Raw genomic sequence first — 21,967 nt, forward strand, 5'->3', positions numbered from 1 at the left:
CCCCAAGTAAACACCAAATTGGAAATCCTGAAAATCAAAAGAGGGATTAACAAAATTGAAAGTAAGAAAACCATTGAATTAATGAATAAAGCTAAAAGTTGGTTTTATGAGAAAACAAATAAAATAGATAAGACATTGGTTAATTTGATAAAAAAGGAAAGAAGAAAACCAAATTATGATAATTATTATGGACTATTTTTTCCAATTAAATGACTATAAATTTGACAACCTAAGTGAAATAGCTGAATATCTACAAAACATAAATTATCCAGACTAATAGAAGAAATAAAATACTTAAATAACCCAATTTTAGAAAAAGAGATTGAACAACCCATGAATGACCTTCCTTAAAAAAAAAAATCCCCAGGACCAGATGGTTTCATAAGCAAATTCTACATAACATTTAAAAAACAATCAATTCCAATACTATATAATTTATTTGAGATAATAAGTGAAGAAGGAGTCCTATAAAATTACTTTTCTGAGACAAATATGGTGTTTACACCCAAAGCAGGAAGACCTAAAACAGAAAAAGAAAATCATAGACCAATGTTCCAAATGAATATTGATACAAAAATTTAAATCAAATATTAACAAAAAAGAATGCAGCAATACAGCACAAGGATAATACAGTATGACCAGGTAGAATTTATACCAGGAATGCAGGGCTGGTTCAACATTAGGAAAACTATCAGCATAATTGACCAAATCAGTAACAATAGCAACATATGAGTTTCTCAATAGACACAGAAAAGACATTTGACAAAATACAGCACCCATTCCTCTTAAAAACACTAGAGAGCATAGGAATAAAAGGAGCTTACCTTAAAATGATAAATAGTATTTTTCTAAAACCACCAGCAATCATTATCTGTAATTGGGATAAGCTAGAAGCTTTCCGAATACAATCAAGGGTGAGACAAGAATGTCCATTATCACCTTTATTATTTAATATTGTGCTAGAAATATTAGCTATAGCAATAAGAGAAGAAAAATAAATGAAATGAATTAGAACAGGTAATGAGGAAACAAAACCATTACTCTTTTTTTTTTTTTTTTAGTGAGGCAATTGGGGTTAAGTGACTTGCCCAGGGTCACACAGCTAGTAAGTGTTAAGTTTCTGATGCCGGATTTGAACTCAGGTACTCCTGACTCCAGGGCCGGTGTTCTATCCACTGCACCATCTAGCTGCCCCAAAACTATTACTCTTTGCAGATATGATGTTATATTTAGAACATCCTAGAAAAATGAACTAAAAGCTACTTGAAATTATTTTAAAAATTAACAAAATTGCTAAATAAACAAAATAAACCCACAAAACCATCAGTATTTCTATATATTACCAATCAAGTCCAACAACAGATAGAAAGAGAAATTCCTTTTAAAATAACTGTGGACAATATACTGGAGTGTCTACCTGCCAAGAGAAACCAGGAACTATATGACCAGAAGTATAAAATACATTTTACACAAACAAAGTCAGATCTAAACAATTGGAAAAATGTTAATCGCTTATGAGTAGGTTGAGCCAGTATAATAAAAATGGCAATTATACTTGTTATTTTTTTTATTGAGTGCTCTACTAAACAAACTATAAAGAATATTTAATGGATCTAGAAAAAATAATAACAATTCTTCTAGAAAAACAAAAGCTCATGGACATCAAGGTAATAAATTAAACACATACGCATACACACACACACACACACACACACGCACACACGCACACACACACACGAAGGTTGCCCAGCAGTACCAGATCTCAAACTGTATTATAAAGTGGTAATCATCAAAAAAAAAAAATCTGCTAATGGTTAAGGAATATAGAGGTGGATTGGCGGAACAGAATAAGTACAAATTACAGTATAGTACATAAATATAGTAACCTAGCATATGATAAACACAAACTTTTGAAACAAAAACACATTATTTTACAATAACTACTGGTAAAACTGGAAAACAGTATCATAGAAACTTAGTATAGACTAATATCTCACACAGTATATTAAAATAAGATCAAAATGGGTACATGGTTTACACAAGGATGAAACCTTAAGCAAATTAAGAGAGCATGGAAGCATTTATCTGTCAAATTTATGGAAAGAAGAAGAATTTAGGACCAACAAACATATAAAGAATGAAAGAAAATATAAAATAGAGGTTTGATTATATAAAATTATAAAGCTTTTGCACAAATAAAACTAATGTAACAAAGATTACAATGGAAACAAAAAATGGTAGAGAATTTTTGAATAAGCATTACTGATGAAGGCCTCATTTTCTAATTATTTAGAGAACTGAGTCAAATATATAAAAATACAAGTCATTCCGCATTTGATAAATGTTCAAAGGATGTGAATAGACAGTTTTCATACAAAAAAATTAAAGTTTTCTATAATCATATGAAAAAATGCTTCAGATTACTCTTGATTAGAGAAATGCAGATTAAAACAACTTTGAGGTAAAATTTGGAATTCAAAATTATTTTATTTTATTTTATTTTATTTTATTTTTGGTGAGGCAATGGGGGCTAAGTGACTTGCCCAGGATCACACAGCTAGTAAGTGTTAAGTGTCTGAGGCCAGATTTGAACTCAAGTCCTCCTGAATCCAGGGCTGGTACTCTATATACTATACCACCTAGCTGCCCAGAATTCAAATTTATTAATGAAAATCATTATTATTTTTAAAATCATTTATTAAGCTCTTGTTCTGAGTCGGGCACTGTACTAAGCTCTGAGGATAGACAAAAAACAAACAAACAAAAAACAGGTAGAATAATTTCTACCCTTAGGGATCTCACATTCTACTAGGAGAGGAAAGATTTTAAACACCATGAATATATAAGATCTATAAAGGGTAAATTGCCTGTATTTTCAGAAAGTAAATATTACTAAGCACTTGGGAACAAGAGAGATCTCTTACAGTATGTCAGGCATTAAAACAATTTTGAAGAAAGTCAGATAGACAAGGAGACAAAGACAGGTTGGGAAATCATTTCAGAATATGGGATAGACAGGGAAAGTCATAAAGAAAGAGGATAGAATGTCATAAACAAGAAAAATTGACATGTCTCTCTATTGTGGAGTAAATGGAGGGGAGTGAAGTGTTAAAATGTAAATGTGGTAATTTTAAATTGTGAGGTTACTAAAACAATTAAAAATGATTTCACAGTTTCAAAAAGTTAGGTATTTCTTTATTTGGGAGTTCGCTCAGTTAAGTAAATCACTTGTCTGTGTACTATCCCTATACCATACCCCATTGTAGACTTCTATATAACTTTTTAGTATACTGAAATTCTTAGATTTTTTTTTTCAGATGAACTATTTTACACATGTCTCTCTGCTATGTGACACTAGTGAACTTGACTCATTAGAGGATAACTCTAGGTAATTTATACTTGAAGTTTTCATCTTTCTCCCTCTGATGACAATGAATAGTAGAAAAGGAGAGGGAATTAGTTTCCACATGCATAAGATTGGTTATTCTGTATACCTTGGTAACAATACTTCCATTATTTTTGAATGACCTTCATTATTCTCTACATTTATTATTCTCTACATTATTCTCTACATTTTGTCAAATGGATACTTCCTACATATATCCAATATAGACTATAACCTATAGATGTGCTAGTGCCTTTCCATAATAAAGGAATGTACTATAAATAATTCATAAGGACCCTATATGTGTACATTCCTTCTATCTGCATTAAAAATGAAATGTATTCAAGTATTCAGGAATGTACCTGATAATATCACCTTCAACTCAATTAATTAATCTTCATTTAATTCTTAGCTAAACAGATGTGAGATGATAGGCAAACACCAAGACAGAGCTTCAGATTGGATTGAAAAGATAATAGAACAGTATGGCTCCTTATAAGGACACAGTTCTACCTGTTGGGAAATTGTCCCACAAAGGATTATTAATTTTTTTTTTGTTTCTTGTCACACAACTGCTGGAATGATCTTTCCATGTCATATAGCTATGAAGTGAGTGTCACAGTGTAAGTGTTTAGTATAAAGGACAAACTGATTTATCTGGACCCTATGTATATTATTAATAATATAAAGGGGGCAGCTAGGTGGCGCAGTGGATAAAGCACTGGCCTTGGATTCAGGAGTACCTGAGTTCAAATCCAGCCTCAGACACTTGACACTTAACTAGCTGTGTGACCCTGGGCAAGTCACTTAACCCCCATTGCCCTGCAAAACTTAAAAAAACAAAAACAAAAAAACAAAAAACAAAAAACAAATAATATAAAAATACTGATAAAATAGCTAGTATTTATACAACATATTTAAGTTTACAAAATGCTATACATATCTCATATAATGCTCTCAAAAATCATCAAAGTCAGGTGCTATTATAATCCCTACTTAACCGAAAGTGAGGCATATAGTGATTAATTGAATTATCAAGGATCACATAGTGATGACAATAGATTTGAATTTAGAGCTCCCTAATTCCAAGTCCAGTACAATTAATTCTGTGTTTTCTATAGCCTTTCTAGACATGCTGGAACAGTGATTAAGACACTGTGTAACCATTTAAAATTTACTTCAGCTTTAGTTTCTCATTTATAAAGTTAGGGCTGTTAGCTAGGTGATCTCTAAAGTTCTTTTTATCCCAACATTGTATGCTTCTGTCACACATAACATCATGTCTTGCTTATAGAAGCCTATGTTTAGAGGAGAAAGAGTCCTTAGTGACCATCTAATCTATCCTGCATTTTACCTAGAAAGAGAAGAGAACCAAAGTGACTTGTCCAAATTCACTCCCTAGTCAGTGGCAAAAACATTTTTTGGGGGGGGGAGGTCTTCTGACCCTAAATCCAACTCTGAGCCACAACATTTTATAGATAAAATAACTTTCCCAAAGGCCTACTGTTAATAAATGACAGAACTAGATTTTTAAGACTGTTCCCATCAAGATGCCTCTCTAAATCTCTTGAATATATACTTTTTTTGGTTTTTTTTTGGTGATGCAATTGGGGTTAAGTGACTTTCCCAGAGTCACACAGCTAGTAAGTGACAAGTTTCTGAGGCCAGATTTGAACTCAAGTCCTCCTAACTCCACGGCTGGTGTTTTATCCACTGTGCCACCTAGCTGACCCCGTGAATATATTCTTTCCAAGTTCTGTAGAAGAAACTGAGGCCCAGAAAACTTGAATGTTTTATTCAAGGATACATTGTTGGTTTGTAACAGAATTGGGATTTTAATTCAGCCATGCCCCCTGACTTCAAATTCAGCCTTCCTTTTTCTATACTAAGTTGTTGTTACCTAAGTTTTTTCAGCAAGGGATAATAACACACAATTTGGCTAAATGGATATGAATTCTATATTATGAATTTGCATTGATAAATTATGTTCTCTTAATCACTTTATTTTTCATCAGTGTGAGGAATATAACAAAGGAAGATCTTGAAAATTTGAGATACATACTTTCTTTTCAAAGTCCCTTTTTAGTGCTTCCATAGCCTGAGACCAGTTCATAATTTTCTTGGAAGCTTTGGATGTTGGAGCTTTGACTTTGTTATTATCTTCTTCTTCTGAGGGTGTATTCTGCTCTACCTTTCTCCCAAAGAAGTTTTCAATGGTCTGCTGCTTTCTCTGCCTGCTCATCTTGGCTGTTGATTTCTTGGCTTTTAAGTCCTTCTTAAAGTGTATTGCTGCTTCCAGGACACACTGTTCTGAGTTACAGTGCAGTAAGATGCAAAACACTTCCAAAGAGGAATAGGGTGAAGGAAGATAGACAATAGAGTAAATATCAAGGGGAGGGATTAAAATGGAGGGTAATACAGTTAACAATAGTAACCATGAAAAAATGATGAGCAGGTTGCTATCAGAAGGACATATGAAAAATGCAAACCATCAACAGAGATAGAACTGTTGGTATCTGAATACAGATTGAAGTGTAATTTTATTTGTTACTTCCTCTTTGTAAAGTTATTTTGTCTGTCTTCTTTCACAACCTGACTAATGTGAAGATGTTTTGCATAACTACACATGTATGACTTATATTGAATGGCTGGATTTCATAGGGAGGGATGAGGAAAGAGGAAGAAGAAAATTTAGAAGAAAAAGTTTTTAAAAATAAATGTGAAAAGTAATGATGAGCAGGGGGAGTTTGAAAAGACCTGGAATGACTTATATGAACTGATGCTGACTGAAAGGATGAGAACCAGGAGAACATTGTATACAGTAACAGCAGCATTGTGAGATGAACAATAGTGACAGACTTGGCTTTTTTTAGTCATGCAATGGTCCAAAACACTTTCAAAGAATTTCATAATAGAAAATGTTCTCAACATCCAGAAAAAAGAACTGTGGTTTAGGAATGCAGATTGAACCATACTGCTTCTACTTTTGGGCTTTTTTTTTTTAATTCTTTTTGCGTGTTATTTCCCTTGTTCTCTGACTCTTCTGTCACAATAGGACCAATGCAGAAATATATTTAATATGATTGCACATTTATAAACTATATTAAATTGCTTTCTGTCCTGGGGAGGAGGGAGGGTAGGAGAAACTTAAAATTGTATGAAAACAAATGTGGAAAACTATCCTTATATGTAACTAGAAAGTAATAAAATACTGAACAAAAAAAAGAAAATTTGAGATACAATTTAACCAATTCAAATTGAGTGATGTTGTAGACAGAGCACTAGATTTAGCTAAAGTTAACATTTCAGACACTAGTTGTGTAACACTAGTCAAGGCACCTATGCAGCAGTTTCCATATGAGGAAAAATATCCCTCTGAATTCAAGAAAGTTCAGGGTCATGGATCTAAAGTTAGAAGCGAACTTTGAGGTTATTTAGTTCACCCAGAGAAAGGATCACAAATGAATAAACTGATAAAGAGAGAAGTGATTTTATATTGCTAACATGGGTAGGAAAAGGGCAGGCTAAAATTTGACTCAAGCCTTATGGATCTAAGTTGAGCATGTTCCCATTGTTCCATGCTGCCTTTGTTAAGTGCCTTAAAGAATTATCATTATATTGGGAAATTAGAACCAAATATCATCTAATTGATTTCTCTAGATCTAGCTGTTGGCTTCTATTTCTGTTTACTAGTGGAACTCCACAAGGTGTTTCTGTTTTCCTATCACTTGACCAAATGAGAGTCCCTGCCCTATTCCCTCTTGCCAGAATCCAGAAAAGAAACTCCAAGAAATTTAGTGATGATGCTTAATGAGCAATGTTATCTGGCCAAAGCTTGCCTATGCACCAAGTGTAGTCAGGCTTCCAGAAAAAAAAAAAAAAAAAAAAAAAACAACAAACAAAAAAAACCACAACAACAACAACACAAAATCTTTATCTAAACCTTCTTGTTCATTATTGTTGACATAATAATTTCTCAAAATTTACAATTTCTTCTTTTTTTTTTTTTTGTTGCACAGGGCAATGGGGGTTAAGTGACTTGCCCAGGGTCACACAGCCAGTAAGTGTTAAGTGTCTGAGGCTGGATTTGAACTCAGGTACTCCTGAATACAGGGCCAGTGCTTTATCCACTGCGCCATCTAGCTGCCCTCTACAATTTCTTCTTAAACTGGAACAATGTTCTCTGCTGGAAAAGTGAGAACTTTGACTCACAGGCTCATCAGAGCCAAGACAGACAAATAAGCATAAATTTTTGAAGCAAATCTCTGAGTAAAGGAATGAGGTCAGGAGGAAGTTTCTCCCCAAAATAACGATGGTATAAATTCTAGCAATGTGGAATATTTGGAGCAATCAGATCAGACTTTTTCTGTTCTTCTGCTATAGAGTTTAATTTGAAGTAGTTATCTCTCATCCAAGCATGGATGTTACTCAGATATGGTTGGTTAGGTCTATAATCAGACAAATTCCTGTACCAAGGCGGACACTTTTTCTTCCCATCTTTATGAAATTTTTCACACTGTGTTCATTTACTTTCCACTTACACAGCATGCTCTCGTCTGACTCATAATAGGTCCTGTTTAAATTTTCACTTTTCTTAATACAATTAACTTTACATTACACTCCCCTTATTCAAACAGGGCCTGAATCTTTGTAGATTTCCACCATGCTTATTTGTCCATTACTTTTAAGCCCCCAGTCCCCATAGACTTCACATCCATGATTGGTCTAGAGGTTTAAATGAGAATAACAGCAGGAAAATGGAGAAATTGTTCTAGGAGGTTTATTTTTTAAACTTGTTTCCTCGCCCAGTTGGGCTCCCTTTCTCTATAGAAGCTTAGTTAAATGTTTTCCTTCATCATATACCATTTCTATTACTGCTTGTCTACAGGTGGGCTTTCCATCTTATGATCATGTAGCTCTTTTGGTGCTACATTAGCATAATTTATGACTTGAACACTTGGTTTTCCTCCCTCTTCTTGAAATTGTTTTTGAGAGCAAATGGGCTCACAGTGGGATGCTAATTTCCTTAGTGAATCCTGAGTTGAAGTTAATTCCGATATATTTCTGTATCTATATATAGATGTAAATATTACATAGCAATACAGTATGTATGGTATATATGTGTAAATATGGTATATAGCATACAAGCCCATATAATACATCCATGAGTGTATGTAGCATATATATGTCATATGTGCATCTAAATGTATGTATGTATTTCTATACATATGAGATATCTCTTGTGTGTATAAATGTGTGTATATATACACAAATGCCTATGTACACATATACATTCACACACACACGCACACACACACTCATATATCTTGACCCTTGATGGCTCTGTTCTTATGATAGAATAATGTCCAAAAAATTGGAGTGGTTATTCAAAGGGCTGGACTCCAATATGTTTTACTGATAACTCACACTGTGTGACATTGTTTTAACATTGCAACTATCAAGAACAATTCAAAGAACAAAGTAGACAACTAGAATACATTTTACTTAGTAGCAAGTTCCTGAATTTTGAAAAGGAGAGGCAGATTGTGAGATAGAGACAGGGAGAAATGAATAAGTATATGAATATTGTATATGAATTTAGTATGGGGAGAGTTAATTGGGCTGCTCGCTGTAATATTGGGGTAAGAAAGGAGATTAACAGCCTCTTTTCAATAAACAAAACAGGGTTTATTAATGGGAACAAACTTAAAACACAAGTGAGTTTAATAAAGCTAGGGATAATGAAAAAGGCAATAGGGGAAGAAAAAAATACAACACGCAAACTCATCACCACCCAGAATCAGCTGCCAAAGCGAACAGTTGCACAGCATCTCCCTCCCTCTCTCACTCACGCTGAAGTTTCCTCTCTTCCTTTCTCTCTCCCAGAAGCTCCCCTCACACAGGAAATAGGGCCAACCACACAGAGCCCCAAGCTAACTGGCTGACAGCCCTGATTGACAGAACTAACAAGCGTCTCTACAGAGACAAGTTCGGGACTCCAAAGATCACCTGACCTATTCTCCCCAGGCTTCCTGTGATTATAATTTGGCCAGGCCCATGCAGGTGCGAAGATGTCAGGCGTGAGGCCAGCACACCCTTGCATGCTGAGGCATCCAATCCTAGTCAAAGATGGGGCCACAGAAACCTCAAATCACAACCAATTCCTTACAATATGTTAATGAATTTGATTTTTGTTCTGCGACAGAATGCTAGAGCATGTAAATGAAGTTGGTCAGTAAATATCTAGAAAATAAAAGCACTCTCATAAAATGATTTCATATCTTCATTGCAAAGTCACAATAGATTGCCTTCATTTTGCTTTATTAAAAGTAATACCAGATAATTACATCCAGATTTTATATTTAAGCATGCTGTTTCACTAAATCACATAATGATTTTATGAGAAAAAAATGGATTTGGAAAAAAAAATAACAACAACTATAGCTGTATTTAGATATAGTTAAGATGTTGAATGCTGAATAGCCAATAATGGACCTGTATCAATAAGTAGATTTTTATTGGAGGGCACTTTAATTTTTAACATGTTTATTAGTAATTGTAATAAAGACAGATGTGCCATCTTTGTTAAATGGGTAACTGACATAAGAGGAATAGCCATGTGAGATTTAAAATTGGATATTAGATCATAAATCTCCCCTTAAAACATATTTTGAGAGAAGTGAAAACTTGGCTGAATATAATAAATTAAAATTTAATTGTTATAACTATAAAATCTTGCCTAAGTTAAAAACAACAACAACAAAATGTGGTATAAACCTAAAAATGTGGATATTAATGAATTTCTAGGCCACTATATGTTAAGAACATGTATTAGTGATTTTAAAAGTTAATAGATGGGGCAGCTAGATGGCGCAGTGGATAGAGCACCGGCCCTGGATTCAGAAGTACCTGAGTTCAAATCCGGCCTCAGACACTTAACACTTACTAGCTGTGTGACCCTGGGCAAGTCACTTAACCCCAATTGCCCCTCAAAAAAAAAAAAGTTAATAGATTCTAGCATTAGTCAACATTAATAGAGAAATAGTGTATAGTATATGGATGGTGGTATTCTTACTGAATTCTTAACTGGTCAGGTCACATCCAGAGTTTTGTGTTTAGTTGAGAGTATCTCATTTTTCAAAGGAGATTCATAGGATACATAATATCCAAACCCAAAGAATGAGAATGGTAGAAGTACTTGGCATCATTTCATGTTAGTAATGGTGAAAAGACTTATTACGTTTTTTATGGGGAAATATTCTGTGTCAGGAGGAGGAGGAGGAGGAGGAGGATGAAGAGAACTTTATACACTGTTTAATATATGTCCAGTATTGTCTTAAGCTATATTTACAACTATTAATTTGATTCTAACAACCACCCTGGGAGTTAGATTCTACAATTATGACTTTTTAAGAATTGAGAAAAATTAACAGATAAAAGATGAGTGACTTGTCCAGGGTCACAAAGCTAGTAAGTGTCTGAAGTCACTTCAATTCATCTGAGGTCAGATTTAAACTCAAATGATCCTTATTGTAGGCCCAGTTCTCTATCACTAAAGCACTGGACTGCCTTACTGTCACATTATTAAAGAACTGTCTAAGAGAAGAATTGGGCTTGTTCTGCTTGGACACTGAGAGCAAAATTAAGAAGAAATAAAAGCTGAAAAGAAGCAAATTTAAGTTTTATTTTTGTAAATAATTCATAACAATAAGCACTTTATTATCTGAATGAATTGAGTCTGATGCCAAGCTTTAAAAAAATAATGTTTCTCCCTTCACTCCTTCTTATTCTTTTTAAATGAAACCCTGTTTCTCATGATCATCTGTTGTTAAATTCTATGAGATTATAAATAGACATTTACATGTAAACTAGTATTGCTTTTAATTGCCATAGATTTATATGTATTTAAGATGTAAACAAACATATTCAGTCTTTCTCCACATATACATATATGCATATATAGCTTTTGATAGGGACTATTCATTTGATAGGGAATATTCATATGTCTCTGTGTGTGTATGTATGTGCATATGTGTGTATGGGATCCAATTACTTCACATGTTAAAAATAATTAATTTGAATTTTATATTATTTGGCACGCTTGTTTTTCAACATCCCCTAATTAATTCCTTCAGTTCCATTTTATACACGCACACATATATATGTATGTATATGTGTATATATAAATACATGTATATACATATACATATATACATATGTGTGTATAAATGTATATGTGTGCGGTGCTTTTATACAAGTCAGTTTTCTAGTGTGGAAATTTATTTTGATTTGGGGACCCTACCTTTAGGCTGAGATTAGAAAGCCTTAGGCCCTCAGGGTCTCTCCCCCTCCTCCTCAGCTGAAGTTGAGGAGAAAAAGCCCCGTGGGCTATACAAGACGCCAGGTCAGACAGCTGGGGGGGAAAAAAAAAGCCCCCAGCTCCGACCTTAGCGGAGCTATCTGAAGGATCCCGGATGGCCTGTGCTGAGGCATAAGGCTCGAGAGCACACCCCACCCCCACCAGCTGCAGCTCTGGCTAGTGGATTAGCTTGGTCTGTGGGGGTGAAGGAAGCCCCGAGATTTGAGTGGAGAGAAGAAAAGGTGTATATATAGAGCTGGGAGTTAGAGAAGGGGGGGCTGACGCGTTCGGCTGACTAGAGGAGGAAGGAGACTAGAGGGAGATGGACTAGAAAAAGAAGGAGCGAGGACAGACTAGATAGAGAGACAAGATTAAGGAGGAGGAAGGATGACTAGAACAAGGGAAGGTGACTAGGAGAGAAGGATTAGATAAAGGACAGACTAGAGGACAGGCGGAGGGTGAACTAGATAGACAAGACTTGGGTTCGGACAGACAAGAAAAGGTCAAGGGGACGGATGGAGGAGATGGACTAGAGGAAGGAGACTCGAGGAAGGACTAGGAGAGAGGCTGACTAGAGGGGAGCTGGGACAAGGACGGAGGAGAGTTCGGTTCGGAAAAGGAGAGACCGGGCTGACAAGGTTACGGGCCTTAATACAAACCAGGGAAAGTGTAACTTGCCCTGAGGCCGGAGGCAGCTAAGGCCCTTATTGTATTCAAGAAGTTCCAAGCGCAGCAGGTGCAAAAGAGATGCAGTGGAAAGAGACCACAGGAAAGCAGTCAGGTTGTACACTTTATTTCCCTGTATTCCTAATTTTAAATAGTATCTCATAAATAAACTCTGCTTTGATTATTTGGTTAAGAGGGTTCTTAATCTTTAGTCTATCAGTTTGGGAGCAATGTGGTGGAACTTTACAAACGGCCCAACTTTAAATTAACGCAGTCAGCCAAATAGTCAACAGTCCCCAGATTAGTCCTCCAGTCAGCTTCAGCCCCCAAAATTAGGCTAGTCCATTCAAAAAATATTTCTACACTAGACTTGTTTTGATATATTCACAACCATTTCTTCTGAGCAAATGTTTAATACTTTGCCCCAAGTATCTTTAAATTTTGGTCACTGACCACCAAAATATATGATTTAATTTAGGAATGTTTTATTGGTTTTTTAAATGAAATTTATATATACTTAATTTTCTGCAATAGATTTCAATGAATATTGTCTAGTTGTCTTTATTATGGTTGTTTTGTAAATGTTTATTATTTAGAGTTCAATAGAAAATGATCAATTGCACCATGAAAGGATGATAGTATTTCCTTTTGCATTAAAATGTACAATAAAAACACCTGTGCTACCTTTTCTATTTGTTTTCTCCAAGGAGAACCAGTAAGTACTATGTACATAATAAATCATGCAACAAAACAAGCACTTATTGAGTGCCTGCAATATACTAGGCATATTGACAGTTGCTAGAAATACTGGCATATGGGTAGAATAAATATCAAAAACAGCATCATTCTTTTCTTTTAGTTTCATTAGTCATGAAGGCAAAATTTATAAAATTATTGTATCTTCATTGTAGTTTTTGATGTTCTGAAGAATACTGCAATTAAAAAGATATTTCGCATCAATTAAAAAGGATTTTTCATGTCACCTTGGCATATAGAGTAAAACACCATTGCTAACTCTACTATTTTCTTCTTTTTTGTCACTAGACAAAGATCTCAAATTAAATGAATTAAGTTTAAATCAAATTATAATTCTGGTTTCAAAACTGGTGTCATACTTTGTACCTTCTGTATTCTTTGTTCATCATCCTGTCCTGATCTCTGCAGAATCAGAAGAGATGCAGAGAAAAGTGAAGGACATTTTATTTCACTTTGTATTTTTTATGCTTTGTCATGGCCACAGGATCCATTATCAGGATCCCAGAATGCTGGCAATAATTGACTCTTTTCTTTGGCTTGAACCAGGAAATCTGAAATAGTTGTATATTACACAGATCATCTTCAAAGCACTTATAGTAATGGTAAAACTGCCAGAGCTTGTGTTTCTTGGGAATAGTCTTTAAAAAACTATGGTTAGGGGCAGCTAGGTGGCACAGTGGAAAAAGCACTGGCTCTGGATTCAGGAGAATCAGTTCAACTCTGGCCTCAGGCACTTGACGGTTACTAGCTGTGTGACCCTGGGTAAGTCACTTAACCCTCATTGCCCTGCAAAAAAAAAAAAAAAGAAAGAAAGAAAAAGAAAGAAAGAAGGAAGGAGGAGAGGGAAGGGGGAGAAGGAAGGAGAGGGGGAGAAGGAAGGAGAGGGGGAGAAGGAAAGAAAGAAACTATGGTTGCCTCTATGCCATGTGGATATATTGGATTAATACTTCCTGGTTCTAAGTTTTCCTACCTTTGACTAAGTAATCATGTTGCAAAAGTATTATATATAATCAACAACAAAAGAATAAACAAATCAACAACAACAACAGAAACATACTTTCCATTTTCCGTCAGTAGTTTGACTTAGTTTAAACTCCAGATCACTTCATGTACTGTGTACCATGCAGGATAAACTGATCACTGAAAATTTCACCATCATGCTGGTTGACTTACCTTTGGATAGTGATTATTCCTTTTTTCAAAATTTTCTAATTCTTTGTGAACCCATTTGAGATTTTCTTGGTAAAGATACTGGAGTGGTTTGTCATTTCCATTTCCAGCTTCTTTTAAAGATGAGGAAACTGAGGCAAACGGTAAAGTTGTTTGAGGGTTACACAGCAAAGAAATGTCTGAAGCCAGATTTGTACTTTGGTCTTCCTGACTCCAGGCCTGTCCCATCATCCACTATACTACTTTGCTGCCAATACCTAATTACCTAATTTTGGTTACTCAACACCTCAACTCCTTCATTCTTCCCTCCCCTCTGATTAAAGACTGGAAAACTGACCTCCTACCAAAGCATTCCTTTGTAGAAGATTGGGATATGAATTGAATTTTCCAGCTAACTCTTCGCTTTTTTTGGGGGGGGGCGGGGCAATGAGGGTTAAGTGACTTGCCCAGGGTCACACAGCTAGTAAGTGGCAAGTGTCTGAGGTTGGATTTGAACTCAGGTCCTCCTGAATCCAGGGCCAATGCTTTATCCAGTGAGCCACCTAGCCCTGTAACTCTTCATTTTTCATCAGCAGGTCTGCTTGGCTTGGATTTTATAGAATATCATTCTCTGGTAACCCTCACTTTTCTGCCATCTTTTCTGTATTGTCTTCCCCTATTAGATTGTAATCTCCTTCAAGGCAGAAACTTTCATTTTATTCTTATCCCCTTTGCTTATCACAGTGTATGGTACAAAATAGGCACTTAATAAATGTTTACTGAATTACTTAATTGAATTCAAAGGATGAAAAAAAATACTCACATCTCTTTAAGGTTCAAATATATGGCTAATAGACAAAACAGGGAATAATAGAGGAGATAAAAAGACTATATATAATAATATCCCTAATGGGACATTATTTGAATAGGAAGAAGAGACTGAGGGAACAGGTGACATGTACATACTTAAGTGTATAAAATTACATGTGACATGGATATAATATAACTTTAGAAGCAAAGGTGCTAGCATTGAGATCAAGCAGCAGGATGGAGCAACAAAACATTCTCTTATAAAAGGTTGCCTTTAAAAAGAATCATGAAGGATTCTAGGGATTCTAAGAATTAAGGATCAGGAAGGATTATATATCAGATATGAAAAAGAGAAAGTGTAAGTGCACATAGATGATAGCTAGACTATCCTATTACAGGGATAAATTGATAAGAATGAAGAGTATGTGAACTGGTGTAAAAAGTTATAAGCTTTGAACTGCAGTTTGTACATAGATTTTTGAGGTCTTTAAACTATGAGCAAAGAAGTTCATAGTTTGAGATGCAATAGAAAGTCATTGGAGTTTATTTAATTGCCATGCAAAATGTTATGACTAGATGTATGTTTTAAGAAAATCACTTGTGTAGCTGTTCCAAGGATAAATTGGAGAGGGGAGAAACAAAGTATTCAAATGCTGCAGTAGTCAATATGAGAGATGTTCAAAGTATAAACTCAGGTAATAGGTGTGAACTTGGAGATGATGCGAGGAAAAATGAGCAACATGTTCTGGAATAGAAATCAATTCCTTCTATTTCATACATTGCAGAGGCTCATCCAGTCTCTGAATGATGACAACCAATGGGATGGGAACCAGTGCATTATAGTTCTGGGAAGCTCTACTTATTAGGAATTATTTTGGGGTCCTACTTATGTTTTGTGTTTTTACCTACATAAAATCTAAATGTATTGCTTTGTAGCTTTTACTTGATTCTTGGTTATTCCTACAGGGAATCATTTTCAAGTGGATGATTATCTGAATATTAAAATTCTCATAGGATAACTTAGAAACATGTAGATGGGAAAGAATTCTTAACCACACATGAGCAAGAAGAGAAAAAAAAACTCTAGATAATTTTACTGTACACAAGTAAAATTAAATGTGGTAGCCTTATTTCTGTCCCAAGTTTGGGGAAAAATAGTTGGGGTTTGTAATATATTTGTTACTTATAAATTAGAAGCTTTAGCACCAATTTTTGGGCATTAAGAATTTATTAAAACATAGTACATATTAGTAAAAGAAAACACCTGGCTAAGAAAGTTAAGATGCCTATCAAGACACCACCTTGGAGTCTCAGGACAAAAAAGAAGTGCCTGTACCTTTGAGAGCAGAAGCTACTTCTGCATCCAGTAAAGAGGTGGTCCCTATACACTACTCCAAGCTAATTGGCCAGCATCACCCAAATCCATTGGTTCACTGGATTTGAGGGTGGTCCAGAGCAATATGTGTGAAGGTCAGAGGTTCAGAGAACACACCCCCTGAGGACCATGCTCTCAGGTAGGTATGGTTTAAATAAAGTCAAATTTAAGTGAGTTAATCATCAAAGTCAATCCAATCAATCCCAGTATTATCCTCTCAAGCTGGGGTCTCTGGAATTCCCCAAATCCATTATATTTTTAACACTTTCAAAGGAGAGAAATTAATGAAGAAGAAAATGCTATGCATTGGGCAAATTGCTTCATAGAAACATTGCTGAAAAATTCTTAATATATGAAATCTTTTGGGAATTAACCCAAACCAATAAAACTATTATAGTTATCAATAGATATTCATTGGATAAGAACATCTACAAAATTAAAAAAAACTAACAACCATATTAAAGTGTTCAAAATTAATATTTATTAGTAAATACATATTAAGACAACTTAGGGGTCCTCACAGCTATAACTTATAACTGATAAGAAAAGCTAGAAATTATACATTTTACAAAAGGTATAAGACAATAATTTATTCCTGAAGTGACAATATTCTGGAACATAATTTGTAATTGTATTAGAAATGTATTTTTTAAACTATCCATCCCTTTATCCCCAGGGACACTTCTAATGGGTGTAAATCCTATGGAGGTCAATGATAAAAATAAATGATCCTTATTACTTAAATATGTGTAAAAACAATTTGCAACAACAAAAAAGCTACAGGAAAGGTATTTCCAGTCAATTGTGAAAAAGTTAAAATATAATAAAACCTGTGATATATAAATATAATGCAGCATTCATGAGTAATGATGGATTTGAAGAATTCAAAGAAATATAAATTCAAATGGCAATTCAAAGAAATATGTATGAACTCATGTGGAGCAAAGAAATCAGCAACAAAATAAAAATGTTTAATATAAATAATATAACAGACCTCATCAGTTAAAACAACTAATCTCAGTTCAAAAGCAATGGCAATCTGCATTTAGAATCACTAATTGCTAATGACAATAATATTAGAACACATCTCTTGTTTATGTTGCCAAATGGTATTCTGCCAAAGCAGAAGTTTGCAAATCCTATGTTAAGTGGTTTTATTTTCCTTTTTCAGGAAACTTTTTTTTTTCCATTATAGGAAACTAAGTGATTTGTAAAATGCAAAGCATATCTATTTTTAACAATTAGAGAAATGTAAAAATACAATAGATTGCTTCCTAAGCTAGCATTTCCCCCTCAATGGAGAGCTTTAAATAAAGAATGAGACCCAGTTATGACATGTATTAGAGAAAGGTTATAATTTAGAAGAGGTGCATCAGATGGCTTCTGAGTTTCCTTTGAATTATGACATTTTCTTTCCTTATAAATATAATTAATATCATTAATTACATTATTAAAATCAATAACTAGAAGGAAATTGTATCAATAATTACAATTATGATGATGATGAAATGATGACAATATGTCCAAAGATATTATCCATGTATTATTTTGATGATTTTGTTCTGTCATTTTAGTTGTATCTGACTTTGTAATCCTATTCAGGGTTTTTTTTGACAAAGATCCTGGATTGGTTAGTCTTTTTCTTCTCTGACTAATATTACTGATGAGGAAACTGAGGCAAATAGGACTAAGTGACTTTCCCAGGCACACAAAGCTAGTAAGTATCTGAGGCAGATTTGAACTTGGAAAGATGAGTCTTCCTGACTTCAGGCCTGGCACTCTATCCATTGTACTACTTAGCTATGTTTTTGAGCATGAAGCAAGGGTAAAATAAAAGATTGCGGCCAGCCAGGGTGATGTACAGAGGAAAATCTTTCTGACCTGAGATCATTATGGTATTTAGGAAGGCTTGAAAAGAACTTAAAATATTGGACAATTAGATGCCTGATACCACTTATAAAGGCGATATTAGAACCACTGCAAAAAAAAAAAATTGCTCATAAAGATGGTATGGAATAGGGTTGCAGTGTGTCTATATTCAGAACCACCTGGATAATTAGAATCAAAAGGATATTGGTGAAAAAACGTGGTGCACTGTCTTCTTTTCTTACCACAAATAAGCAAGGTTAAGAGAAATTGGACTTATCAAAATCCGACCTAAATGAAATATTTCTGTGCATATTGCTATCCATTGAGCAGCTAGGTTGTGCAGTGGATAGATGACTAGGCTTAGAGTTAAGTATACTCATCTCCCTGAGTTAAAATCTGTCCTCTGACACTTACTGTGTGGCCCTGGACAAGTCACTTATCCCTGTTTGTTTTGGTTATATCATTTGTAAAATGGACTGGAAAAGAAAATGACAGACCATGCCAGCATCTCTGCTAAGAAAACCTTAAATGAGGCCATGAAGACTTAGGCTCAACTGAAAAATGACTGAACAATGACCACATTGCTGTGCATAAAAGAAGAGAAATATTGAGATTGCAAGCCTGGAATGCAAAAGATCCCATACCTCATTGCTTTCTTTCCAGTGTCCTGGAGATTGAGACTTTCAATTCAAAATGCAGATTGCAACTTCCCTCCATCCAGAAAATTCACATTTGAAGCAGATATGATTATTGCATGTGGAAGTACTTGGTTGGTTTTTAATGAACATTTTGTGTTTCTAAAATGACAATTTAATTTGTAAATGTCTACTCTCCCACTTGAATTGGAATTCTCTATTCATGTGTTTAAGATCATGATTTCCCTGAATTTTTTTTATTGAATAGAATTTTATTTTCCAAAATATATGTAAAAACAAATTTTTACATCAATTTAAAAAATAAATGTGTTCCAAATTCTCTTCCTCCTCCATTCCCACCCCCCACCCACTGGAACTCAAGCATTTCAAAATAAGTTATGCATGAGTAGTCATGGAAAACTTTCCCACATTAGCTAGGTTGTGAAAGAAAACAGTCGGGGCAGCTAGATGGTGCAGAGGATAGAGCAATGGCCCTGGATTCGGGAGTACTTGAGTTCAAAGCCGACCTCAGACACTTAATACTCACTGTGTGACCCTGGGCAAGTCACTTAACCCCAATTGCCTCACCAAAAAAAAAAAAAAACAGTCAAAAAACTCCCAAAACTTCAGATTGAGGATTTGTCAAAGAGAAAAAAATAACATTTTAAAAATGTGTTTCAAGGGACAGCTAGGTGGTGCAGTGGACAGAACACCAGCCCTGGAATAAGGAGCACCGAAGGTCAAATCCAGCCCCAGACACCCAACACCCACCACCTGTGTGACCCTGGGCAAGCCACCCAATCGCAATTGCCTCACTAAAAGAAAAAAAAATATGCATTTCCATCTATTCTCAGATACTATCACTTCTTTGTCTGTAGATGGGTTGCCATTTTCATAAGTCCTTCAGGGTTATAATGGACAATTTCCTTGCTGAAAATAACCACATGATTCCCAGCAGATCATCTTACACTATTGCTGTTATTTTGTATACAGTACTTTTCACTGTGCTTCAGTTCATGTAGGTCTTTCCAGGTTTTTCTGATAGTATCCTGTTCATCATAACCTAAATAAAGTACCTTAAACTGGACAAAATTTTCTTCATATTAGCCCATCAAAGTAGGTACTATACGTTTTGCCATTATATTCAATCATAACTATTTCCCTCCATCCTATTCCATTCCCATGATATGTACTCTATTTTCTATTTTCTTTTAAACTATTCCTCCTCAAAAGTGTTTTACTTCTGACTGTCCCCTCCCCTATTCTTCACTCCCTTTTGTTTCACCCTTCCTTCCTTATCCTCTTCCCCTCATACTTTCCTGTAGGGTTAAATAGATTACTCCTCCCAACTGGGTGTGAATGTTATTCCTTCCATGAGCCAACTCTGATGAATTTAAAGTTTTTGAGCTAATGCTATGTTGCAAATTTTCTTCCTCCCTCTCTCCTCAACCCTCCCTATGAAATCAAGCAATTCAATATGTCATACTTGTGCAGTTATGCAGAACATCTTTACCTTCCTCAAAAGTATTTTGGTTTTTATTGCTCTCTCCCCCAATCTGCCTTTCCCTCCTTTCCCACTCCTCCCCCCTTATCTCCCTCCCCTCCCTCAGGACAAAAATATATTACTATACCCACTTGAATATGTATGTTCTTCTTTGAGTCAATTTTGATGATATTAAGGTTCACTCACTCCCCAATTCCTTCCCCCTCTTCCCCTCTCCTCCATAAGCTTTTTTCTTGTTTCCTTCATGTGAACAACCTTTCCTCAGACCATCTCTACCCCTCCCCCTCCCCCAGTCTATTTCTCATACACCTCAACCCTATTTTAAAGATGTCATTATGGGTTAGTTAGGTGGTACAGTGCACAATGCACCAGCCCGGGACCCAGGAGGCCCTGAGCCCAAATCCAGCCCCAGACATAAGACATCCCACCCTGTCTGCCCTACAAAGAACAAAACATAAATACTTTACAAATATCATCCCTTCACATTCAGTTCAGCCCTGTCTTCTGTTAATTCCTTACTGAGATAGTTCTTATGAGTTCAAAGTATTACCCACAAGGAACAAAACAAATGCTTTACAGATATCATCCCTTCATATTCAGTTCAGACTTGTGTCCTCTGTTAATTCCTTACTGAGATAGTTCTTATAAGTTTGAAGTATTAACTTCCCATGTAGGAATATAAACAGTTTGATCTTTTAATATCCCTCATGAAGTCTTTTTCCTGTTTATCTTTTTATGCTTCTCCAGGGTCTTGTATTTGAAAGTCAAATTTTCTATTCAGGTCAGGTCTTTTCATAACAAATGCCTGAAAGTCTTCTTCCTCATTAAAATTCCATGTTTGCCTCTGAAAGATGATGCTTAGTTTTCCTGGGTATGTGATTTTTGCCTGTAGTTCCAGTTCCTTTGCCCTCTAGAATATCATATTCCATGCCCTCCAGTCCTTTAACGTAGAAGCTGCTAGATCTTGCTTTATCCTTATTGGAGCTCCACAGTATTTAAATTCCTTTTTTCTAGCTGCTTGCAATATTTTCTCCTTGATCTGGGAGTTCTGGAATTTGGCTGTAATATTCCTGGAGGTTTTCCTTTTGGGATCTTTTTCAGGAGGTGATCAGTGGATTCTTTCAATTCCTATCTTAGCTTCTGCTTCTATAGAATATCAGGGCACTTTTCCCTCACAATCTCTTTGAGGATGGTTTCTAAGCTCTTGTTTTGGTCATAGTTTTCAGGTAGTCCAATGATTTTCAAATGATCTCTCCTAGATTTATTTTCTAGGTTGGCTGTTTTTCCAAGGAGATATTTCACATTGCCCTCTATTTTTTCATTCAATTGGATTTGCTTTACTGTGTCTTGGTTTCTCATAAGGTCACTAGCTTCCATTAGTTCAATCCTAATTCTTAGGCAATTATTTTCAGCAGACAGTTTTTTAATCTCCTTTTGCATTTGGCTTTTCAGACTGTTG

The sequence above is a fragment of the Dromiciops gliroides genome, chromosome 2 (genome assembly GCF_019393635.1).
Source record: "Dromiciops gliroides isolate mDroGli1 chromosome 2, mDroGli1.pri, whole genome shotgun sequence".
Classification (NCBI taxonomy): domain Eukaryota; kingdom Metazoa; phylum Chordata; class Mammalia; order Microbiotheria; family Microbiotheriidae; genus Dromiciops; species Dromiciops gliroides.